We start from the raw sequence: 27,949 nt of genomic DNA on the forward strand, positions 1-27,949 counted from the left end.
CAGGACTGGAATAAATCTCGAGGACCAGAGTTTTGTACCTCTGCTCTAGAACACCACATCTTCACTGGACACTTTTTACACGTATATGGAACTACATCTTGTAGAGACACCATAAAAATGTTCATTGTATGCAATTCTATATATATTTGGTCTGCTACAGAAACCCAAACCTACTGAAATGGTTTAAAAAGAAAAGCTACAGTTTTTACATTAAATGACACGTTTAGAAAAAAAAAAAAAGATTATATCCTATTTTTTGCAATTTGTTGTGTGACAACTAGGAATTGACCAATCAGAGAACACCTTCAATGTAGTGGTCCAGCTAGGTGAAGCAATATCCAAAATAACAGAGGAAAAAATAATACTTGCCGTGGAAAAAATAAAACTGACAAAGATCATCGCAATTGTAAAGATACAGATTTGAAAGGTAACATATGGGAGTCCATTTCGAAGGCACTGGATAAGCATGGTGTGTATGATTCATTGCCATATATGTTGAAATACCATCAGAGAAGACACTCATAATTACCACATCATGTTGATGAATATGTACCAGTCTTGATCATAGTTTTGTCAATAGCAATTCTTTATAGGGTTATAGATCTGGTAGTTTTTCTTTTTGCATTGCCTCTGTGTCGCTTCTGGTGTGTATTGTCATGCCACTGCAAATGTATTTTGTCGGCCGATGAAAAATCGCATTGCGTCTGATGTGTGATGGCCTTAAATCATTGCTTGAACATTTTTCAAGCTTGTCTTATATTCCAGATCTGATTCAGCGACAAAGTATATGACTTTTCTTTAATTTTAAACAAATGCATTTAATTTAAAACATTTTAAAAGTATTGCATTGGACACAAATTATTTATTGAATACTGGTAATATCCAGATATTATTTGTGGTTACTACCATGAAAATGACATTCAGGTAATACATATGAATACAACAGGTAAATAGTTCCACCCTTTTTATGCGTGTAACAGTTTTAATAGTGGGGAACTACAGTATATCTTTACAAATACTTTTATGAACTTCACATAAGAAACTTGCTTTTGATATCATAGTCGTAATTCTGTTCACAAAAAGCCTTTGGTGTTTCCTGTGATATGATAAAAACAGTGTACCTCCTTTTGGTTGTAACAAAGGCTTTTAGTAAAACAGAAATCTCTTGTAGTTTAAGGGGCATGTTAATAATATTACCATCCCAAACTTTAATGTATTAATGAATGGATGTGTGCCAGTGTTACAATCATCAAGCTGCGCATTTCCTTTGAAGCTTCATCGAGCAGAAAGCTTTTTACAAAATGTTTGAAGTGTCTGCTTGTGTAATAATGATTTATAATTCTCTTGAACTAAAGCAAACTTTGCTGGTAAAAATCATTTTTGAAATAAAAATAAATTGTGCCTGGAGGGTCAGATTCTGTTTCAAAAGCAGATCACCCAGGAGCAGCAAATGATTTAATAAGCCACCAGTTCCAGGATGTGGAGATAGAGAGAACTGAATTCAGAATTTCAAAGTGTGGCTAATTAACATCAATTTATTAGTATGTCAATCTTTTTAACTGTTTTAAAACAAAAAGTGAAATACTGCCTTTATATCCTTTAGTTACGAAACAAGTCGTGGTGCAAATGTGACACATATCACCAATGGCATCCTGTTCTTCTTAACTCTCTTTAACACACAAAGCCTTTTTGACTTACATGTTCAATTTAAAGAAAAGCAGAAGATATAAAGTAAATATATATTGTAAAAGACAATTTAAATAATACTGTATCAGTAAGCTGTGATTACCATAATCTGTCTGTTAACTGGCAAGCATGTCTGATCAATTTCATAACGATCATGTGGGAAAACGCACAGGAATAAGTAGAGTACAGGTGCAGTAAAGAGTAGGTTTGATAAGAGGATGCGGGTGACTCAATTTCCCTATTTAAACAAACACGGCTGTTAATATAAATGAAGATTCAAGAACTGAACAGATCTCTGAAGTACAATGATAATTACTTTCCTATTTGCTTATCTAATCATCTCTAATGTTAATTAAGCTATTCGTACCAATCACGGTCATCATACTGATAGCTGAAGAGAAGAGAAAGAGAAAAATGAGCTAAAAAGTGAGAAAAAAATTAAGAAAGAGTGCTCCAAAAAGCCATAGTTTGGGTGTGGTATTTTAATTTGAAGAGTTTTATTTGTAAAGTTTTGTTCAAACCTTTTGTTCCTGTGTTTTGTTTGTTTTATTATTTGTGATTTATTAAAAGTGAATAAAAAAGCATGTTAACTGCAGTTCTGGGTTTCTTATTTCAAAGGACGCAGACCTGGCTAACCCGGGACGCTACACCACACTTTTTTCTGCTTGCTAATAATGAATGCTGTAGTTTGAGTTATCCTCAGCTCAAGGATTTTAAAGGAACTAGGAAAACTAGTATTACATATTCTAATGAAAAAGTAATGAAAATATATAACAAGAAGGAAATAACTACTGTACACACGTTTCTCCCCCCCCCCACATAGAAAAATAGAACCTGCCTCAGTTGCAATTACATTTTTAATAAATTACAGGAATAGATGAACAAAAAATCTCAAACTAAAAACAAGTAAAAACAACAAAGTATGCAGCTAGGTAAGGCATTAATTTGGAAATGTTGTGTAACTAAAATACATTGGGTTTTTGGTGAGGATAGCATGAATTCTGTATATCCTGCAGCATTGTACTGTTCAAGATAATCCATCCTTGACCATCTTTTATTCTTAAACAGAATACAACTTTACAGGTAAGAACATAATGGTACATACCACTTGGGTTAACAATACTAGAGATGAAAGACTTGCACACAACACCATGATCCTTTACGTTTATAACAGAAACCCTGCACCCAGATGACACATTTATAATCTATGGGAATCTTCGATCAAATTACTATAGCGCTGTTCTAAAAAAACAATTATAATTAGCTATACCTATCTTGGCACAAGAACCCCTATATGAAGCTTGCTCCCATTTGAAATATATGTGCCTTACTAATACTGTGTACAGTATAATGACATTTCGTTTTCCTGAATTTATAATGCATTTCTTTAAATAAATAAACTGAATCTGCGGTCCTTTATTTAAAGCTAAAATCTTTTAGCTGAATGACTTCATGTTCGTTATCGTTTTTGAATTGTAAAGTAATTTTCTATTATTATTATAACTCTGTTTTTTCTCTTATATTTACATCTCACTGAGCCGGAGACTGCTGCTCCTCGGAGAACACTCCTGATAACCAAAGGAATCCCAGTACAATTTACATGAACATATTCCTGAGCAAACAGGACCGCAGTAACAAAGTGGTTGCATCCAGAAGGGAGTGTGCTCACCCCCTAGGGAAGGATGACATCCCAATGCACTTGTCTGCATCATGTTAAATTCATGGTTCTGGCATGTGCAGCACCTAATACGTCCATTCTCTGAAGTAGACATCTTACAGAGTTCTGACCCTGGAAATACTTTTGATTTAATAGCAAGAATTACAAATCCATACAGTACCTTGCTACCAACACATGAGTTTTACAGACATGAGAAACTCTCGCCAACATGGAAATCCTTTTAAATTTAACGCCAATTTAGGTAGATCTTAGCTTCCTGAAAAAAAATTGGCATTCATGTTGTTAACCCAAAATGTTTCATTAATGTAACTGTAAAAGATAAATGATATACAAGTACGTATGTTAGAAATATCAGCACGGGAGGCCCCACATGTGATACAGATTCATCCTTTGTGATGGAAATACAAATGCACAAACCAGCTGTTATGTACTGTCATATTTACTGGCTCAGCTGTCAAGGTTGAGCACTTCAGGCAGGACATGACTGACAAGAGGCTCCTCAGACTGTTGGAATACGGTTGGTATGTGCAAATGCCTGACGTGCCAGACGAGTGGATAAGCTCTGTAGCAGCTCCCAGGCCCCCACTCCACCAGCTGGTATACATGTATAAAATGTATGAAGCACAGTTCATAACTTGCTTACAATGTAGTTTATTATAGGCTTATTTGTAAGTGATTGGGATTTAAAAAAAATTTGAAAAAGAAGATAAAAGTTATCAAACACTACTTGACTTTTTTTCTCTTTCATTTTATGTGGTTGTAAAATGCCTAAACATATTTGCAGAACATTGAAAACAGCTAATTTTACCATGACACGGCAGCACTACTGTTCTATTTAGGTTGGCAACGAAAAGTTTAAAAGGATTACATGCACTACCTACAAGAACAAACAGCGAAAGGCAGCAATGCATTACTTTTCTCTGTTTTTTTTCTTCTTCTTTCAGACTGGTAGCAAAATGTGGCAATGGATTACATTTCATGTGAAATAAATATATTTTTTTACTTTTAGTTACATTTTCAAAAAAAAAAGGACTATGGCAAATGAATAACATGCAAATCAGAAAGTGCTTCAGCAATACAGCTTATCTGTCACATGAACACACTTTCATATCATCATGCTTGAAAATGGCATAGGAAAGGGAACGGGTAGGTTTGATCAGTATATCTTCTAATTGTGAGCTGCTACCTGACAAAACTGAAAAAAAAAAGATCTTTATAAAATGTACTGTGGTTGAGATGTACCTATCTGTAATTGTGACTGCAGCTACTGTATATCTAGTTAATGTTTTCAAAGTAATAAAAGTTACTATACGTTAGCAAGTAACTTACCCAAGACTGGGAAACTGTTAAGGCTGGAAGACTGTTCTACCAAAATAAGATGGCATTCAGTTCTTCAGGGTATGAAAACACCACCTCAACATATTAACACAACCTAAGGCTTTAGAACTTGTTTCGGAGTTAAAGTCAGCAGGCGCTACAGTGTCAGACACTTTAATATTAAAAGAGAGAAAACTCGAAGAAGTGAAACTAATCCAGTTACCGAACACTGTGTAAAAATGAACTTGGCAAAGATCTTTGTGGGAACGTGCATATATATTTTATATATATATATATCTATATAATATATATATATATATAGTATATATATATATATATATATATATCATATATTTATTTAAGCTAACTCATATGTGCATCTGATTTGTTTTATTTAAAAATCAAGACAATATTAATTTGCTGTCAGTAGTGCTCAGAGGAAGGGTCACTGTCATGCAACATCATATAAAATGAGGTGTATGTGTGTGGCACTGAAAAAATTAAAAATATATATTTGGTTTAAAGCTTTGATATTTAAAGTGCAATTAGTTTATTTCAAGTGTACAGGTTAAATATTCTTAACCTTAATTATATTTACCCTGTCCAGCGGTACCCAACCTGTACATATTTGTATCAGAGACTACTATGCTAATCCAACATTGATTATAATACAACTTACAAAAATGTATTAATACTCAAACATAAACTACATTGGAGGGAAACTGCATTTATACCAACAGTTTGGAACACCTTGAACCTGTTTATCCAATTAATTACCCATGTACCAGATAAGCAGCCTTTAACATAGAGACTGTATATGGTCTGTAACAACAGTGCTGTCATATATTATCAGGTTTTTTTAGCCCAAAGTTCAAGGCAAACATTGAAACAATCACTTTCTTAACTGCAGACTATTATGATCGAAACAGTATGTTGTCCCAAGATGCATTGAGATCTATTAATCATGTTGGAACACCTTTCAGCTCATAATGAAAATCGGGGTTATTTTCATAGGCTGAAAGCTACTGTTGACTGGGATTGAGAAAGTAAGTGAGTAGTATTTAATAAACCATGAATTATCCATATCGATCACTTTCCTGTTACTTGTATCCTTTTTTTCTGCCAGTTATGCATTCTTTCTTAAGCTTAGATGGACTATTTAGTTAGACATTATTCACATGGTCTCACCAGCCTGCATTACTTTAGATTTCCAACCGCTCATAAAATGTAAAGACTGTTTGTCCAATAAGGCCATTTATAGCTGAGATTCTACTGTAAGCCGTTGATAGAGAAACTGATTTATTGCATTCCATTGTGCTTTTACATCAGCTTTTTTTGGATATACAGATAGAACGGCTCCAGGAAGGCTTGGCCTGAGGCAGAGAATAATGTCACTTTCAAAACGTTGTTCCATTGTTAAAATTCTGCTTATAAATGTCTTCGAAAGCTGACAAAAAAAAAAAAAAAAAAAAAAAAAACCTGCAAAAACCGCAAATAATATTAATTGGATTCCTAGTCATCATTTACAACTGTGTTTTGGCAAATGAAAAGTTTTCTTCCCAACACAACTCCAAGCTGAGCCCTTTGAGCTTTTCAAAATCTCATCTGAGTTCATTTCAGCTTGGTTTAAACACTACTTACTATACAAATAAAAAAGGTAATGTTTAGTTGTTGTTGCCTTTTTATTGAGTTATATTCAATTAATCGAAAATAGCAGTGGATCAAAATACAACTACTGTTATTTCAGATAAATACAATAAAGCCATTTGTGTACTAACATAATAAAAATCTAACAGTACAAGGACAGGAAGTCTCTTTTCTAGCGTAATTCTGTCTATAAAAATATGTAAAAAGGCAGCGCCTAAAAACATGGCAATACCTTGATCTACCACTGTTTAGGAGACTCCAATATGTAGAACCAATAAGCTAACAAAGATAATTATAACTAAGCACAAGTTTAAAGCCATAATTTAACCTTGAATTGTTTTGGTAGGAACATTACAAGCTGAAGAGTTCATAAAGGATTAAATCGGACAGAGATAACACACAAACAATAACACTGATTCACAGAACCTACAGTTGTCCACCCTATAGGCTACACATCCCAAATTTAGAGAGTGGGGTTGTGCACACCAAAACACAATTCATTTTCCCCATTCAAATCCAGTCAAGTAATTTTATTACAGGATAAAACACTCTGAGCACAGGCCAGATTCCCTACAATTCCTTTGCTGATGCACTCAGAGCTAAAATCAGTCTCCAGTACGCCTAGATGTGTTTCACTTAATGTCCCTCCCTAGCTCTCTCCACCAACCCACAGGAGTCAGACTACTGGGGCCCTTCTTGTCATGTTATAAAGTTTTTATAAATGTCTTAGTTACAGGTTTGTACAACACTATAGTCTGTTACTATAATACTTGTCTAATATGGTTTATAATGTTAAGTAATGTTCTGGTATCAGAGAGGCAAAAGAGTTCCCAATAGGACAATGTGCCAGTGCCTGAGCTAGAACAGAGCTACACCAAGGTCATTATTGCTGGGTGTTCCGAAAGGATTAAAAAGTGACTTTACACAGTGCTGAAACAATTTACAGGGTGTACAATCGTATAATGGTTTGTGGAGTTACCAGTTCCTTAAAAGGTTGAATTTGTATTTAAAACAGCATATGCATGATTTAAACAGAACACATGTTAACTGAATGTTCACTGGGGTGTGTCTTTTGGTACAATTCCACAGTCACAAGCATGTGTCCAAAAAACTAATTGCATATGAAGTTCACTCCTATTGGCAGCGTATATCAATAAAACAAAGACAAAAGTTACTGATCCAGGAAACCAACTGTGATTGTGTCTTAAACACTCAAAATACTAATTGCAGGTAGAATAAACAGATTTACTGGTTCTAGTTATTACTGTATTAGTTATCAACAGTTACACACTATAACTTTTTATGAAATGCACTGTAATGCTTGGCTTGATTCATGCCAAAGCTTCCCGATTCCAGTCTTGCTGAAGCACCCCCAGATTATCACCGATCCTCCACCACATTTCACAGTGGGTGCGAGACACTGTGGCTTGTAGGCCTCTCCAGGTCTCCGTCTAACCATTAGACGACCAGGTGTTGGGCAAAGCTGAAGATTTGACTCATCTGGGGGTGCTTCAACAAGGCTGGAATCGGGCAGATTTGTCTTTGTGAAGGGCGCATGAATCAAGCCAAGTACAAGGTTGTCCTGGAAGAAAACTTGCTTCCTTCTGCTCTGATAATGTTCCCCAACTCTGAGGATTGGTTTTTCCAGCAGGACAATGCTCCATGCCACACAGCCAGGTCAATCAAGGTGTGGATGGAGGACCACCAGATCAAGACCCTGTCATGGCCAGCCCAATCTTCAGACCTGAACCCCATTGAATACCTCTGGAATGTGATCAAACAAAGCCGAGCTGCTTGAATTTGTGCACCAGGAGTGGCATAAAGTCACCCAACATCAATGTGAAAGACTGGTGGAGAGCATGCCAAGATGCATGAAAGCTGTGCTTGAAAATCAGGGTTATTCCACCAAATATTGATTTCTGAACTCTTCCTAAGTTAAAACATTGGTATTGTGTTGTCTAAAAATGAATCTGAACTTATTTTCTTTGCATTATTCAAGGTCTGACAACACAACATATTTTTTGTTATTTTGACCAGTTGTCATTTTCTACAAATAAATGCTCTAAATGACTTTTTTTTTTTTTGGAATTTGGGAGAAATGTTGTCAGTAGTTTATAGAATAAAACAAAAATGTTCATTTTACCCAAACACATACCTATAACTAGTAATTTACCTATAAACTGATAATTTTGCAGTGGTCTCTTAATTTTTTCCAGAGCTGTATATATATATATATATATATATATATATATATATATATATATATATATATATATATATATCTCAATCGGATAATGCCGAATTCTTAAGGTTTTAGAGTAACCCAATAACAAACTATATTTAACATGTCTTCTAGATGGACCGATAATGTGAATGTACTCAACATATTTAACTTACTGGGAAAGTGTTTACTAGAGAAGACTTGAAGAAAAAGAACAAAATCTAAACCAGGAAACAACCAAGCCATTTTCCCTGATATTACTAGTTACGTTTCCTATAGGATTCTGAAACCAAACCACAAATGGAATAATTTGCTAAGAATTTTTATTATGAATCCACAGCTCTTTAAATAATAAGAATGCAGTGCTGTCTTTGTTCCAGCTTCTACCAATATGGGTTTTATTTGTTCAGAATATTAAATTGTTCAGTAAAAAAAAAAGGAAAAAATAAATAAACTTTTCTCCGGGCGCTGTCAAGTACGTATATTATATATAAGTAAGTATAATAATAGAGCAACATTTTAGAGACTTAAGTATACACAGTAAAAACAACTATATGATTATAATTTATTGCAAAGATTTGTATTTTTTTTTTTTTCAAAATGGGACAAAGTTGCCCCAGTGGGCTTAATTATACCCAGTTTATTATACATGCACGTAGGAATTGAATATCCAGACAAGACCTACTACATGCAAGAGATATGGTTATTTCAACTACGACAGGTATGGCAACAAGCAATGGAGGGCCCCTACAGACTGTCCAGAAATGTTAGCAATGATTCCATCTGATCTGGATCAAAGTAATTAAATACAGAACCTGCTGAACTGCAACTTCTGATAACCATACAATTGTATGTGACTGGATCGTTCTACTAGCCTCTAAGGCCACATGTGTGACTCACGTCTCCAAGAACGGGTGGAGGTTGAGTGATGTCTTTGAAACAGAAACACAACCTTCGCTCAGCAAGGGCTCCTCAGAGAGAGCAGGGTGAGTGTGAGTGAAGTCTCTGAATACGGGTGTAACAGGGAGAGATCTGTACTGACTCTGCTGGCGTGTTCACAGGCTGCAGGAAGAGGGCGGCAGTCGCCCAACAACCGCCTGTGAGTCATGGCAGTGACACGGGGAGGTGGGAAAGTGGGTGTGTGGACTTTCCCCCTCTCTGAATGGCTGAGAGGCGGGTCTTGGGTGATTGTTGGTCCTATAAAATAACGCTCTGCTGTTTCCTCAGGTCTGCCCACTTAGACGCACCAAGAGTGCGGAAGCTTTGATTCAGGACCGGGAATCAGCCGGGAGAAAAGAAAGATTCACAGCGAGAAAGAGAGAGCGGGGAACCCTTGGGCAGACCCCGGCGTATTGTAAAAGAGCAGGCTAGATAGCCGACAGAATAGGACGGTGATCCGGGTCGTGCGGGTAGCGGCGACCGGGATAACGCTGCCGAGTGCAGCACCTTTTATTTGTAGTTTTATTACTGTTTTATTTTCCCTTGTTCTTTTCGCCTTCTGTTTTCATTATTATTTCTTTGAGCACCTGCGAGTGCATTTGCTGTTTGTGTACCAGCTGTGGTATTTCCGTGGTGCTGTCTATCATCGTTGATAGGCAGCCCACGGTCAACAGTGCCCTCTGCCGGAGAAAAATAAGAACCGGTCTAAAATAAAACTGGGCACCTGTGTGGTGTTTCCAAGTACACCTGTCTGTCTCCTGGTCAGTGAATTACCCACACCCCTTCCACACGTGGAAAAGAAAAAGGTCCAGACCCGCCCATATGCTGATTGAGGACCAGCACAGCCAATCACTTGCTGCCCTTCCCTCAACCAAGCATAGCAGGCAGTAAGTCTCAATCGAGCACCCGTCTGTAAACAATAATACAATCAAACTAATCAAGTCCCAAAACGTCACAAAATAAATCCATTCCCACATATAAACCACACCAACACTAATTTACCACTGTGCAGGACAATCGCACTGCCACAACGGGCCTGAATTTATCAGTCAGCACCTACCAATCAAGGACCTCATTCTGCATCTAGTTGCAGACATTCCCCCAGTGATGCTCCGTGCCTCACTTTGACATGTTGTATCAAGAAAGGGTGGTTTGTGGGGTGTTCACATCTGCCATAGTCCTGCACGGTGCCCCCACATGGTTGATCCAGACATATCATGTGAATGAGGTGATTCTGAATAAATCCCTTAATAAATGAAGAAACCCTCAAGGTCCATACTGTGGTTGTGTGCCAGGATCCCTGAAATCGATGTGTTTGGCAGGTTAAGAGGTTTGCCTGTTGTGCCTACAGATCTTCCACAGGTGCACTGGATGCACTGCTCCTCACTAATCTATTTTAAGCCATCTGTTTAAGTAGCAGTATATCTTAAGTCCTTTACCTGAATTACATCTATTGCTTAATATTCTTAACCTTTCTCATAGTATACACCATTACCATAAAGTATGTACAGTCTTATTTATTTATTTACTAGCAAGTATAGCATAGGATACTGACAGATTAAGACTGTTTTTCCACACCGAAGACAGACACATAGCATCATGCTAACATTCAATTATGACTACTGTAAATGTGAAACTGAACAGATGCAGCTAAGTAATGATTTACTGACACACTATATGTTACATGTGTCTCCACCTATATACTGTATGCCTTGCATTGAACAAGTGATTAGAGTCACACCACAATGAATATGAGATTAGTACCTACATTTTTTGACATGCCTTAGGAACATAATACTAACATTATTTGTTTGCTGGGGCTGCTCAAAGGCCTGGACTTAAGTGTAAGAACACATTTGGCAGGAGCAGCAAAGTCTTTTGTGAAGTATAATGGGAAAATCAGATAAATAGACGTTCATGAAGACAGCACCCTCTGACTGATTCATTAGATTCTGGCCCTGCGTTTGAGTTGTGACAGTCTAGAATTCCAGCACAGTAAAATATTGTTCCACCGTGCCTCACTCCAATGTTAAGTCATAAGCTCTATACAATAACAACAGTGCAGCAGTCTTTCTTTACCAACTGAACATTAGTTATTATCTGCAGCACAAACACCTACCCCTTTTTACTAACATTGTGTCAGTTAACCTAAACAGACCACTTAAAGCTACCTCATAATTTGAAGATCTTACTGGATCTTTTCCTTTCCAGCTGGCAATGGCAGAAAGTATTTTCTAACAAAAAAAAAAATTAAAAAATGACAACAGCACAAGTATGATTCCAAGCACACATATACACGACACGTTTCTCAGGCCCTTCTAGTGGCAATGGGCGCTTGGCGAATTACAATAAGATGTATTGTGCTGTGGTGTATGTCTAGTTTTCCATTTACTGGTGGGAGCTTCAGCTGGATGGAGCTAACATAGGCGCCTATTATACACACCACAGTTACAATGTGGTTTTTGTGCACGCTCTTCGGGGAAGGAACTTATTGCATATGCTGGCAAGAAAAGGAAAATGGTTGATGAAAAGAACAAAAGGCTTTCCAAAACGTTTCAGGGTTCCCGTTCCAGAAAGCTTTTGTGTGGTAAACAGAAGTTTGAAGTAAAAATAAACTGCCTGTCAACTTTGGGCTGTTTTCATCTATTTTAAATCGTCTGATGACTGACCTTTTACAGTAGGGTTGATCACTGTTCGTTTAGGTATTATATCATAAATTCTATATATATATATATATATATATATCTATATATAATTATATCTATATCATTATCATCGTCCCATATATGTCCAAAAAATATTATTTTTATAATAAAAACTACAACGCCAAATACCACTATTTTATAAATATTAAGGTAGACTGTCTCTAAGGAATATCTACCAAACACTCATTATTTTATGGGTGATCCATATCTTTAAAAAAATACAAAAATAATGTAAATTAAATGTACAGTTATTGTTAAGCACACAACATGAAGTTCATCAGTTCATGTCATGAAACCTCAGAATTGGCATGTATTCATCATAATTAGCAGCGTTAGTTCTATAGTTGTTTCTACTTCAGTAAGCATGACCTAGAGAGAAGTCCTTCTCAGTCAGGTTCAAGGCAAACTGGCAGAGCAGCAGGGAATTGTTTGGCACCACATCTACCCATGCTAAGCTTTACTCCATTTCTGTCAGTTCTAAAGTAGCAGGTATCCACACATTGCTCCAACCAAACAGAAAATGCACTGACCTTTTTGTTCTTTCTGACTTGGTTTATATTACGTTTGCAAAAACTAATTTAAGCCTGTTGCAGTATGATGTCACAGTCAAAAAGTACAGCAATCAAATGAAAATATGTGGTTTTGATCAATAACATTTCAACAACGATTGTCATGTCATTATCAGACAAACTGAACCCTTATTGCAATTACAAGCAGGGAATCACTATCAGACTGTTCACTGCCAAGGATGACAGTGCTTTTCATTGTCATTTCAATTCTGCAGACATGTATGGTCCAAGTGTGCATTATCAGAGTCAAGCTTAACTAGCTGGCTCATAAGATCTGCAAACTAATTACTATCACATAACTTTTGGGAAGCAATTTGTGTTTAAAAATTGTATGTATAAGATACATATAAACACAAATATGCACAAAGACAAATATTTCATCTGATATCTTCATAATGCATAAAACCACATTTTTTGATTAGAATGGTCACAGACACATTGAGACTGAATGATGTCCAAAAGACTGAACTTACTGTAACGCTGAAATGTCTAATAATAATTTATGAAGCTATTATGTAGACCATTTTCTCCTTCCCCCTCCTCACCCAAACACATCCCCCTTTCCTGCCCCTCTCCCATTCTCAACTTCCACACCTCTACCTGCCTCAGACCTTTGCTCCTTACTCCTGGACTCCAGGCCAATTACTTGTGCCCTGGATCCCCTTCCTTCTCGTTTCTTACAATCCATTGCCCTCAGCTCTTCTTCCTTTTATCACCACACCATTCTACTCTCTGGCTTTTCTCCCTCAGCCTTCAAAACTGCTTGCATCACCCCCATTCTTAAGAAACCGTCTCTTGATGCTTCCTCTGCCCAGAACAATCACCCTGTCTCTCTCCTCCTCTTAATCTCTAAAATTCTTGAGCAAGCTGTCCACCGCCAGCTGGCATCCTTTCTCACAGAATACTCTCTGCTTGACCCTCTTCAATAAGGGATCCGTCCTGCACATTCCACAGAAACCGTCCTCCTCTGTGTAACTGACTCTCTCCACATGCGTAGCAAACCCCTAATCAATTCTCGATCCATGTTTTCCAACACTTAGTCTTCAGCCTTCATTAGTTGAACACCCATTTTTCAAGCAGTTTCAATCTTGAGTTTGCATGCATTTTTCTTTCCTTTATATTAGCTATTGCGTTTGCTTGCTTCTTTGTACATAGTGCTATTTATTTATAATGTATTGTATAAACATTTTACATTCTAAAGATTTTATTTAACGGTATTTGTAATCATAATTTTGGAACCTTATGACTAGACGAATCAATTTATCGGAAAGCAAGGTCAATTTTTCAATTTTTTTATTATGTTTATTTTAAGATTTTCAATATTTATGTTAAAAGTTAATGATTACTATAATAAACCTTTATTATTATGATCTAAAAAAACAAAATCAACACGCTTTTCTAACAACTAAATAGCCAGAAAATGCTATGACCAAAAATATTTACAATTTTTTTGAAGGATTAACCGTTTTCAAGAAAATCGTGATTGAAATTTCATAGCTGTGTACATAATACCTGTATTGCCCACTACATATAATTGGATTATTTAAACTTCTTTTGTGTACAGAATTTCAAATCTATTGCTAGCAATACCTACTAGAATTAAAGAGAGACAGCTTTCCTTAATAATAAACTGTGGCGTGAGTATTAATTGAGATCATTTCAGTTTTCAGTACATGACGATAAAGTATGATGCAGTATGGGACAGATTTAGTAGTTTAGGGGGCGTGGAGCTGGGGGCTTCCAATTTCCTGTTAATTAGTACCTAATTTTTATTTAAGCCCTGATCACTTTCACCTTCGTTGTCTAGTGTTTCATTTTTGTAGCAAACGCTCAGACGTCGTAATTTCATGCTTCACCACTAATCTAAACTTCTTTGCCTTTCACTGCAGGTCACTTCTCTGTGCAGCGCTCCCAAGATATTATCAATTATTTTCCTAACTGCTCCGGTGATTCTTCTCATCTTTCAGTTTTTCTATTCGGCTGCAGGAGCTCCAGCGTTAGACTTTCCTGCTCCATCCAGCTTCCAGCCCAGCAACAGCGCCATCCAAACCGCAGCTTCATTACTCAACTTGTCCCTGTCTTTATTAGAAAGACTGGCCCTCTGCTAAAACTTTCAAAGCTGCTTCAACAAGACATCGACATGCTCATCGTCAGTGATTGTCTAGCCATAGCTCCTCTATTTAAATCCACCACAAAGCTCTGTCAGCTGAATCTTTCTTTACTCCTCGCTTGCAATCAAGCACCCCTCCCCTGCTTCCAGAGCCAGCACAATTTACTGTTCCTTCAGAAGATCCTACGCTGGATTTCAACTACACTCAACGTTTTAAAGACCTACCAGCCTATTTCATACTCCATTTCAGCCTGTGGCGACTCGTGCTTTCAACTGGTCACAACATGCTCCAAAGACTCTGCTGTACTGCAACTTTTCCACCAGCACCTCTTAGACCATGGTTACCACGGCAATGTCCTCATTTAATGACTGTTGGGAGTGGTAAGTTGCCATGGTGACCAGCCAGCTTCATCAGGCCCTGCGAGCTCCGTGCCTCAGTATTGCAATCTTCTGGCTTCCTGTTGTTGCGCTTCACAACCTGTGAGGACTTGTACAACTCGCGAATTGTGACATCTATATACTGCGTTAAAGTATTCATATAAATGACTAACTGTCCTAAAACATGTATCGAATATATTCAAATCTAAAAGAATACGCAATTGTTGTTCTACATATACAAGGATTTTAATCACAATAACCAAATATTTTCTACTCTGTTTCACTCAAGCCAATGGTTTAATTCCAATCATAACCTCTAGATGGCAGTATAACACCAAGTTCTATTTAGTCTTTAAGCTGGTTTGATATTACTGCGAAGCTCGCACACTCTAGCTTTTCTATCCATTCCTGCAGTTCGTTGTCACTCCAAGGGATTCTCAGGAGTTCCCCTCTTGTCTCAACCTTTTGCCTACCTATATCAATTGACATTCTTCAATTTCAACTCTTCCCCTCTTCAAGGACCTGGTCATGAAACAACTCTCTCAGCTGCTTTTTGATAGGCTCAGAATCTACCATCATAATAACGTCCAGCTTCCCTGCATCAGACATCCATTCCTGAGACTTATTCCTGTTTCCAGATTCGTGTTTCCTCATCTGGCGCCGCTCCTCCAATCTGAAAAGCTTCATCAAGTCACCTTATTCAGCTTTCAAAGTCATCATTTCATCAATGCGAGCCACCAGTCAGACACAGAACCATGTCCTATGATTATCAACATTTCTGTCAATGTCCTCCTACCCCCAATAGATAATACTCTCATAAACTCCTCCCGACCAAAACAATAGGTTTTTCAGACGCCTCGGAGCAACACATTCTTCATCCTCTCGGGTTCTGCAGCGGTCTCAGATCTCTGCCCAAAAGCAGCCCCATCTTTGGCTCCATCTAAATCTGCCTTGACACTCAAAGACCAATATCCACTGCATTTAGCAGATCCCTACTCTCTGCAGCAGACCACCACACTCTACCGATGGTAGTCCTCCATTCACTATTGCAGATCTCTGCTCTCTACAACTGGGCTTCTGCACACTACTGACAGCACTCCATTGTTTTCTTCCTCAGACCTCTGCTCTGTTCAGCAGATCCCGCTCTCTACTATTAATCGCTCCTCACTACAGCAGTTCTCCGCTCCCTCTTCAGATCTGCTCACTACTGCAGTATGCAAAAGTTGCTTTAGTTTATTCTTTAAATCTGCAACTGCACTTCTCCCGAGCCTCCAATGTTCCAAGCTTTCCTCCAATATGCAGATCGTGGCAGCATTCCCACAATCAAGGCAAAGCCAATCCCCATCTAATCAAAATACGGAGCACTTCCTCAGCAATCTATTCATTTGCCCGCTCATCCTCTCAAATGTTACAGCACTAATACATGGTAAGAGACGTGGTACGAGACTGGAAATCCGTCTTGATTATGAGTTAAGGAGTTCCAATAGGGGAATAACTGGAGTTGCGAAACCTGAAACTTGTCACGGGTTTTCAACCCAGATCTGCACCACCGCCTTAAAATTGTTAGTATGCCCAGAGTGGGGGCTTCCTGTCTGCCGGGGCCACCAGAGGTTTTCCCCTAATCAGCCTCAAGGGATTTTTTCCTCTCTTCTGAGCAACAGGTATACACATAGTCACATCCTAATAAATTACTAACCATCCTCCTGTTTGTCCTTATGGTCTTTTGTTTATCTTTTTTTTTTGTTTGTCTTTTGTTTGTCTCACGGTGTGGGAGATTTCGTGAGGAGTCGGTGGTCCATCCTTTGGGGGGGGCAAGTGAGTCTCACTTCTCCAACATCAGGGCTAGGCAAACGCCTCCCTTACCTTCAGGGGTTTCTCACCATGTGAGTCAGAGTGGACCCCCGGCCACACTCTGTCCTTTCACAGCTCCTGTGCTTATCTTACCTCACTCGAGGCTCAGTTCTATACTCTGCCTTAATTTGGGACATGGCTACTACATGCTCGAGTCCCATACTAACCTCTATGCCTTGTCCTTATTTCAGGTCCCAGGCAACGTGAAGTCTCGACCAATTGGGGGTCTACCAAGCGCCTACCGGGACCGACTTCCTCCGGAGGGCCGGCTCCCCGAGTCATAACCCCCCTATGTGTTTTCGGTTGTTGGGTCCTCTGCCCCTGGGATGTGTCGGCATTGTCGCCCTCAGTCAGTGACCATCTTTCTATCCTGTTTCGGTTGCTGGGTCCTCTGCCCCTGGGTTGTGTCAGTATCGTCGCCCACAGTCAGTGACCATCTTTCTATCCTGTTTCAGTTGTTGGGTCCTCTGCTCTTGGATTGTGTCGGCATAGTCGCCCTCAGTCAGTGACCATCTTTCTGTCCTGTTTCCATGTCCGGCTCTGCCGGTAGGGCCTCGCCCGCTCCTCTATCCTAAGTCCGGTCTTTTCTAGCAGGCACTCTGTCCTACTAACTACTCCTTTCTGCTTCTTCTGCCCTATCCTTACACCCCCAGCTCACGCCCCATGAAATATATATGATACTTCTCTTAAGCAGGGACTGAGAAGCTTGTCAGGATAGATGGAAGAATGATTGATGCAAAGTACAGGTGAATCCTTGAGGAAAACCTGTTCGAGTCAGCCAAGACTCTGAAACTGGGGAGGAAAGCACAAAGCCAAAGCTACGAATCCAATCGAAACTTTATGGCGAGACTTGAAGATTGCAGCCCATTGACGATCCCCAACAAACTTATCAGAACTGGAGCAATTTTCCCGTGACGAATGGGCAAAACTTTTACCATCCTACTGTGAAAAGCTAGTAAAGACCTATCCAAAAAGGTGCTTCTACCAAGTACTGACTTAAGGGGCTGAATATTTATGCAACCAGTAAATTTCATTTTGAACATTTTCTTTGTAAGTTTTGCTGACATTTAAGCTCCTCCTCATATAACAGTGTTCAGTTCAACCACTACAGCTTTGAATAAAAAAATTATTTGTAATTCAACAAAATATGACATTACTGGTAGAGGGTGAATACTTCTGTAAATATATACATTAAGATAATAGGCTGTGAACTGTCTCAGATTTAAAGGTTAATCATTTTTCAAGATTGTTTATTTGTACACAGCAGGCCTACATTGGTCAATAAGCATGTTGAAGAAAGCAGGATGCAAAATGCTAGGAAAAAAAGTGTTTGTTTGAAGAAATGAGTGTAGTGGATTTATGTTTGATTAATTTACCTTGAGTTGAATAAATTTGTTTTTACACAGGTAAATAAATAAATGTGTTTGATGACTTCATAATTTTTTTTGCAACATGTACTACATACTAAGGTTCCTAATAACCCTAATCTAGCCCTGCCTGCCCCCTCCTACCTCCAATCTCTTGTGTCTCCCTAAACCCCCTCTCCGCTCCTCCTCTACTGGCCGAGTGCTCATGCCTTCCTTCCACTCTTCATCCTTCCATGCCCACTCCATCTCTTCCCTAGCCCCTCTGTGGCAGAACCAGCTACCAGAGAACATCAGAACTGCTCACTCATTGCCTCTCTCACTGACCTCCGCTGCCTCCTCAAGACCCATCTGCTTAGATTACACTTGTAGGTCTCTTGATCTGCCCCTCCTACTATGCACGGAACTTGCCTAACCAAAGCACCACATTACTGGACCCTCAGCTAATGCACCATATTTGCACTATTGCACAACTAATATTTCATTGAAGATATAACTTGTTGTAATCCTTACCTGCTGCATCCTAGCTCATATTGTATTTTAGTAGTATTATTTATACTTACTGTCAATTACTTATTTAAATATTAATCTTGCATTTACTATAGTGCCCTGTACCACCTGTAAGTCACCTTGGACAAAGGCAACTGCCAAATAAATAAATAAATAAATAAATTATTATTATTATAATAATAATAATAATAATAATAATAATAATAATAATAATAATAATAATAATAATAATAATAATGTATAATGTATAAAGTAATTGTTTAAAGTAAACCACAGCAATTGTATTGCTAACCCTGAAATGTGCAACCCCAATAGGAAGCACATAAAAGCAGAATGCTTATTTCATGTCACCTACAAGGTAAGTGATGAATCAATGTGGTATTGGAATGACTGAAACCTGCCTGTAGTTTAACTCTCATCATTAAAATTGTTGTGGTTATCTATATACCCTACCCATCATCCAACAATGTACAGTCCCTTATGGAACAAACATATATTTTTAATATATGGTAGAAAAGTACGATCCTTATACTTTCCATATATAGAAATTAGTCCCTTTTTTATATATTTAAAATATACGAGATATATTTAAAATATATTGTAGTCTGTAATCCATATATTTATTTTACATGGATTACAGACTAAAATATATTATATAATAAATAAATAATAAAAATAAATATCCAGGGCAGGCGTTAGCACCAGACCAACCCGGGACCCCGATGCCAGAGGGGGACCCACACACATATGCAGAAATAAAATTGGAAATACTGTATGAGTAAATGTACTATTTCTGTGCTATCCTATTCCAGCAGCCTTTAGGGCTAGAAACGTTTTGTTTTCACTCAGCTAAACTAAACTGTATGAGTGCAGTGCAGTGAAACTTCTCCCCCCTTTGTTTCCCTTTTCCGTTGTCAAGCATTTAGTCGAGTCTCACTATCATAAAGTTTAATATTATCAAAATGTCTATTATTATCATAACGTCTGAACGCCTATTATAATTATATGATTTTAAACCATCAGAAATGAAACCTGGAATCTCCAAACTCAAATCTGAATGTCATAAGGGAAGGAAAAGACTACTATAAAATAAAAGAAAAGCAACAGCAGTAACTACACTGTCAAATTTTCTATGTGTAAATTTAAAAAAAAAATATTTCTGTAAAGTGTGTGTTCTGTTTTCTGTTAACTAGTAAGCTACAGTAAAAAATGCAGCAGCATGATTTATTGTGTGTTACCAGCAGGCTGAAGTAAAAAGAAAGTGCGTGACAGGTATTCATTTGATTTGTGTATAGGCCTACTGTAAAGACTTATTAATTTTTTATTTTTTTTAAAGTCATGTCTCCAGACATGTCCGGTTTAGTGAGGGACTACCGATTATGAAAACCCTTTTGATAAAATTTTTTTTTTTTATCTGGGGGTGAAAGTGGGGGGCACTAGAGGTCAATTGCTGTAAATGATCCAGTTTTTTTTTTTCACGCTGGGAGGGGGGAGGGGGTGGGGGATTTGTGGCGGTTAGGCTCCGGGAAATATTCCATGTGAATTAAAGCCCTGCTTATACTTATATGTTACTAAAAATCATCAAGGTAGTCATCACTCTTCTATTAACCACTGCAACAATCAGCATCTGTTTTCTGTTTTAAGTTGGGTTAAAACCTATTTACGAACTTCCATGACCAATCCTCGTCTGAGTGTTCTGGTTGTAACGGCAACTGAAAATCATTGGTAAAAAACAATTTAAAAAATCATTTTGATGTTCTGGTTGATATCTTTGCAAAAATGACGCCTAGACGATATCCGTTGCTTCACTAGCTTTATTCACGCAATGCCAGAGGTTATTATTTTTTTTTAGAGTTTGGTGCAGTTTCATTATTTTGGAGAGGGGCCTCAAATAAATTCTTTGCCACCCCCAAGCTTTTTGTGAAGTGATGCCTTTGTGTACCTGTATTGCTGATGCTAGTATTGAATGCGTTTTGTTTTATTTTAGGGAGAGTGTAGACGGTACCAAAACAGTAAAGATATTTATAGTTGGTTAAAGATTTAAACAGTATATATCTCACTTACCTTAACTTTCATTTTTCCCATTTCTAAAGCAGAACAAATGAACATCCCCTGAGGGCAAGCAAATCAAGACAATGCTCCACACCATCTTTGTGCAGAAATAATTAAAGGTTAGCTGTCCTATGTTTTCAGAAAACCCAAACTTTGAGTCCATTGACTGTTGGCTGTTTATAAATTCTTGAAGCAGAGTTAAATTTGTTGATTTATACAAATGCTGCCAACATATATGGAGAGGCAACTTTTGGGCATTCAATTACAGCATTTTGTATGCATAATCTAGATTTAGTCCATTCCAGTGTGATAATTCCTATTATCTTGCAATATACCTATTAAATAGGCTATTCTACTGTCTGATGATACACCACCACTCCATATATCGTGGGTGTCGAGGTCCAATATAAATCTGATATATATTGAGGGATATATATATATATATATATATATATATATATAGTATATTCCTATATGTAGAAAAACAAATAGGCTAATAACAAATATTGTACAACCACTCCCTCATTTTATCGGGGGGGGGGGGGGGGGGGGGGGGGGGGGGGTCAGGGTTCCAGTATAAAAATCCTCTACACAACCTGCTTTTTCTCATTTTTCGTATAAAAAGCAGCACACCGTTTTGATTCATACAGGGAAGGGTAATTGCTTCTCATTAACTTGAGTCTCCAATTCATTTCATGAGTCTTCCTCTCCTTTCTCAAATACACAAACCCGCTGCATTGAAATAATCCATTCCCAACATAAAGGCTTGTTGCTATGAAGCTGACGTCACTGCCCTGTGACTTTTGCTAGTGCATTGCTGCCACACGTGAACACCTCGTTGACTAAAATAAAAAACCGCTTCAGCAAGTAGATATTTAATTTGTTTTGAGTTATTGTGCAATACGTGTGTATATGATAACAGTACAATATTAATGTTTTGTTTTTAATGGTTTTTTATATTGTTGTTTGCAATATGCAGTACGAAATAAAACAAACAGTAATTCTAAGTGCCTATGTATATTGCAGCTAAGGCATACGCACTTAGACAGTAAAAATGGGGAGCCAACTCTAGGGCCGCGATATATCTGAATCCGCAGTATAGCGAGGGGTGATATAACAAGGGGTGGATGTAGTTGTAAACATTTAGTTTTATGTAAGAGAGCTCCCGCTGTACATAACTTTGCCCAAATGTAATGAATATTGATTTTTTTTTCTAAGGGTTATCAGCAAAAAATAAACAATCATTAGCATTGGCCTTCTTTTGGAATATTTTCTCCTAAGTATTTTCCATTTGTTGTTATTTGGGAATTCAGGACAGTAATATGGCCAATCCATGTTGCCTCCAGGTCCATTTATCTGCATAATGCATCCATGTCATACTGTTTGGAATTAAAACAGTTACAGCGATGTTCAAACATTTATTTGCATCTACTGGTGGTTCAATGGCCGACAAACTGAGAGACCCACCATCTTGTGTTAGACACTCTTTCTGCGTGCAGTAATGGAACAGAAACAACCAAAAAACAGAAATATCTTAAAACAAAAATTCTCTTTAATTTGTAAGTGTCAACAGCAGTACAAAAGATGGAGTGATGGTGAAACTTTTTTTTTTTTAGGAAAAGGAGGACACTCAAGGTAAATGAGCTTAAAACAGGCAGTCACTCCCTAGGAGGGATCCCAAACCCCTGTCATGTTACAACGACTGATTAAATATATATCTAAAGATTGTGTTGCATTACAATATGCCAAAAATGCTTTGTGCAAAACAAAAAAAACAACAAAAAAAAATAAAAAGTTTTGTACACATAACTAAGGTGCCTATACACACCAGGATGTGTCTCTTGGCTGGTATATTACCATTGTTTAAATATTAATGAATTAATTACTACCAAGACAGAGGAGGTGAGACTCCTTAATGTACCACTATAAGATTATTTAACCTTTAGTTTACCTCACGTCAAAACTGCACATGAAAACCAATGAAAGGCTGGTTTAAATCATGAAGCCAAGCAAAAAAAAAAAAAAAAAAAGATGTTTTTTCTTTTTTTTTTTTTTTTTTTTTTGTTTTTTACAATAATATCCTTAGCAAATAGTTGTCTTTTGTACTGTATAAAGAAGATTGTGTGAAGACAAATGTGATGGCAACCTTAAGTTCAATTAAAAACTTTACACTGGACTGTACAAGATATTTTGATAAACTATTTACATTTTCAGATTTAACATTTTTTCAAAGCAGCAACAGACACTATTATTATTTCTATAAACGCCCATACAATACCTGTCCCTAGTCAAGGTACCTGCACTGAACGTTCTATGCAGAGAACTTGCAAGTAAGAGTTTGTTAGCGCGTGTCAACAGCAGCCCTAGCGAATCAAGAGCCACACCCACCAAGTTGCTATAGAAACAAAAAAAAAAAAAAAAAAGCAAAGTACCATAACAACAGTCTTGGTTGTCCCCAACAGCAAACTTTACACTTTACAGAACAGCAGCTAGCATGTCAGTCCAGCATGTCAGTGAATTGTGCTGATTAAATTAACATAAAGAACAGTCTCACAATGTACATCACAAACAAATTCCAATGTCAGAAAAAAAGTTACAGTAATATACGTTATGTAATACCTGCTTTTAAGCTTGTCTTTTAGTTAATAAACTTGCTTTTACATGGCAAAGACAATAACGAGTTAAGAGAAAAAAAGAAAAAAAAAAAAAAAAGAAAAGCGTTCTAAATTTGTCACAAGCTAGACAAGCTAACTTATATAAAGAATCCTTTTAAAAAAGCGAAACACAAGGACAAAGGGAAGACAAACAATGCACACTAGTGGCTCTGTAATGTGCAGCATTCAAACTATTCAATATTTGCACGTTTCCCATACTCTAAGAGCACCAGGGCCCTCACTTGTGTTTCTCAACAAAATATCCATAAACAACCCATTCACCAGTTTTGTTTCCTTTGCTTACAATAACATGATTTAAAAATGCCACATTTTATACACAAGTTGGATATTTGTGTCCCTTTTTCCCCCTTTGTGGTTCCCCACCTGATTTGGCACACACATTTATATCATTGGGTTATATATTTATTGTTTAAAATGCTGCATTTATGTAAAGTCTTTTTTTCATTAAAAAGGAATAGTAAACATAGAGGTCTATTTTTAATGATCCAAACAGTGGAGGATCTTAATACTGGTGCTCTAAAAATGTTAGACCTGATTTTTCACATACCTCAATTGACCATATATTGATGTTATGTAGTAATTTTCAAAGGGGGGGGGGGGGGGGGGGGGGGGGGGGGGGGGGGGGGGGTATTAAATTGCCGATTGGGGGAACAAACACCAGCAGGATTACTTTGAATTGTGTTTCGATATGCCATTGTCTAGAGAAATAGACCCCATAAACTGAATTTAAAAAAAAAATACTATAACTGCATGTTCCTATAAACAATTTTAAACACTGGCCAGACCAATGGCTATCATCTTCATACTTCCTGTATGATTTTCTTTTAATATAATATTTTGTACCTTGTACAAGTCATTTTCATTACATCTTGTAAGTTTTTATATATGGTAGGTGTCTTTCTTGGGGAAACCCACACTACGATACAGTATTACCATTGTTTCCATACTAATTAAAACATGCTAGGAGACTCCTAACTCCACGCCAGTATTCCTGGCAAAATAACTACAATGTTATATTGTTATGTTATACATTAACATTAATAATAATAATATTAGATGTATTACATGATAAGCTAAAACCTAAATGTACTGAATTTGTAAAACACACCGAATGAATACACAGCATTTAAAAAAAATAAAAAATAAAAAATCATTATAATAATGTGTTCTAGTTTGAACCTCACAACTGTTTTCCAAAGACCTTGTTTTTCTATACAGGCCTATTTCATGATTTGATCAAGAAGAATATGTTTTTGTAACCCTATACATACCTCAGTAATGCAGGTGTTAGAAAGACATATATGATATTATATGGGTTGGTTGGATCCCTGAATGAATAACTCATTGAAATGCAAACAAGTGAGGTGCCTTGCTGTCTCAGCTACAGGCCCAATACTGCTCTCATTCATCACGGGAGTAAATTCAGCATCTACATGAGGTACAGTGCCTTGTCAGCATTTTGTTTTAATGTGGACCAACATACACTGATATAAACATAAAAACAGTAAAATACATAACTTATACTTCACTAAGTATTTATGAACAAAAATAGAATTCTATTTTCCTATGTTATATTTACAATTTAAAAAAAAAAAAGAAAATGAGATGGTGAATTTAATAAACTTTGTTTTGAGCTCCAACTGGGGTTCAAATTATTTCATCTTCTTTTTTTTACTATTAATCTGATTGTCCTTTTATTATTTTGCACCGACACTTTTTTTTAGAGCCAATGTTGGCTAATAAATACGATAGAATGTCTATATGCACGACATAGCTTCAAATACAATATACATTTATAATACAAATGTATATGACCTATAAAAAGGGCTTTTGGAATCTGTTGAGTCTCAGGTAGCTAATCTCTACGTGAGCATGTGGCTGAGTCACAGAACTTTAACACTTAAGCAGAGCTGGAGCTTAAACAAAGTGTTCATACATACAACGTATTTTGCATAAATAAACAAAATAACTAGACAGAAAAATTACTCAAATCTGGCAACTGTGAGACAAGCCCACGCAAGTCGAAACTGATGACTTTTGTTCACGTCGTTTTTTTCGTACAACAGCTTCACATTAGTCAGAAGTGATAAAAAATACCATTTATATCCAGTGCTTACAACACTTACGAAACAACGTCTATGTGAGTTTATTTTTGTACTACAAGCGCAATCAAGTTTCAGTCCCAAGAACAGTCCTTTGTTTTCCACCAGCCTGCAGAATATTATTTTGGCATGGTCATGTAGAAAGAAAAAAACAAGTCAAATAAAAAAATAAAACCTAAACCCAAAATGTTTGCCTGTGTGTAAAACGAAATAGTTAAAATACTCTTACACAGCTTCCAACATGGCGTTCTACGCGTACAATAAAAAAAATAAAGAAGGGGAGTTTGTGAGAACTGTTAAAAAAATTAAGACCTTAATAAATACTTTATATGCAAGAAACAGGGAAACTGAAATCTAAAGTCAAATCTATGTGTAATAATAATAATAATAATAATAATAATAATAATAATAATAATAAATAATAATAATAATCCCAATGCAGTTTTTTTTTTAAAGCATTTGTATCAGTACCTTCTAAATTGCTTTAAGAAACAGAGTGATCAGCAGCCACATCCATGTACATACACTGTGTTAAAAAGCTTTAAAATAAATACCTAAAAGAAATAAGGAAATAAATAACTTTGAAAATACTTTTATTGGCCAACTCTGACTTTGTAACTAATGCAATAAATTGGTTCAAGGGCATACCAAAAATAACAACTCATAAATGAATAATGCTGTTTTTGAGAGGCTACCTACTCGTCAGTCTTTTTAATAATCCCCACAGCTTGACACACTTGTTCCATCTGGTCTACAGCATCTTGTGGACCTTTGCACAGAGGTTTCATGAGAGCTCTTGGACTCCATGATGAAGCGCACAATCAATGATGCTTCACATTCCCTATTGATCTCCTCTCATGGGTACTCAATACAATTTGGAAACAGATGGCACCCTCTTGGGGGAAGTTCTGCCATGGGTAGGATGGGATGAATGGCCTTAAGGGTCAAAGTACATGGGCAGAATGAGATGATGCACTCTGAAATCACAGTGTTACAGGTATGGGTCTGGTGATATAATGTCTTTCACGTAAGATTTCACAAAAGCCATGATTGTACCTTTTACATTTCTGCTTTACACACAATTGAATTAAATAATTAAACCAAGTTTTGAACATCCATATAGTGGTACGGTGTATAGTTATTATTATTTGTGACATGCCCCTTGAATAATTTTTTCAATCTTGATTACCTTCCAATGTCTTGAATACATTAAAGTTTAAATCTGACATCTCATTTTAACATGCCTTGTACAGCATAGTACAGTATCCCACCAGTTCTGTACATACAACCTGACGTTTTAAGACTTATTTGTGATATTTACTTGGTCTAAACTTACTCTAAATAGGATTTAAGACTTTGTTTTATTAAATTATTTTTCATTTGTGTTGATGAGGATGTTTTAACTTCTTCATGTACCTGACCCGTGGGTAATGTGTTAATGCTTCCAAAACTGGGGTTTCCTGTGTTCTCAGTTCTGTAGATTGGAAGTTGTTTGCCCACTGACATTCTGGAATGACTGCAATCACTCTGATTAAGAGTAAACTCGGTAAGACTGAATGCAAGGACCGAAGAAGGACCCAACTGATCAGAGTGTGGCTGCCATCTGTTTCCACTGACATGGATGCTCAGTAACTGGTGATCACTCTATTCTGCTTGCTTAAGAGTTTTGCGTTCCTGGCACATCAAGAGGCAAAAGCAATTGGGCACATGCCCTGTGGCAACCATTTCCAATACTTAACAACATCCGGTCTCCAAATTCCTGAGTACTTTACTATTATTTAGAAAGAAAAAGAAAGTTATTTATGCTGTTTCATTAAGATACCAAAAGATTGTCTAAGACTTTTGAAGTGTCTTACTTAAGACTTGTAACATTTGTAAGTTTAAGATATAAAGGTTTTGAAAAGTTTGGCACATTACAATATGAGAAACAAAAAAAGAAAAAGAAAAAATTATGAGGGAGCATGATATTTGTGCAGTTGTGTACACGTGTGGACTTCTGTGTTCTTTGTTTTACCTTTTTTTGTTTTAATAATTCAGATTAAAAACACATTCACAAGCTGTTGGCTGGCACAGCATACCTGAGTGACAATAAATTAATATATATATATATATATATATATATATATATATATATATATATATATA

General features: G+C 36.9%; 1 pseudogene; it reads left to right on the forward strand.

The window, feature by feature from the left end:
• Positions 1–17,385, forward strand: part of LOC121330103 — a 72,882-nt pseudogene extending 55,497 nt beyond the window's left edge.
• The last annotated feature ends 10,564 nt before the right edge of the window (positions 17,386–27,949 follow it).

Source organism: Polyodon spathula, chromosome 17, assembly GCF_017654505.1.
Source record: "Polyodon spathula isolate WHYD16114869_AA chromosome 17, ASM1765450v1, whole genome shotgun sequence".
Taxonomy (NCBI): Eukaryota; Metazoa; Chordata; class Actinopteri; order Acipenseriformes; family Polyodontidae; genus Polyodon; species Polyodon spathula.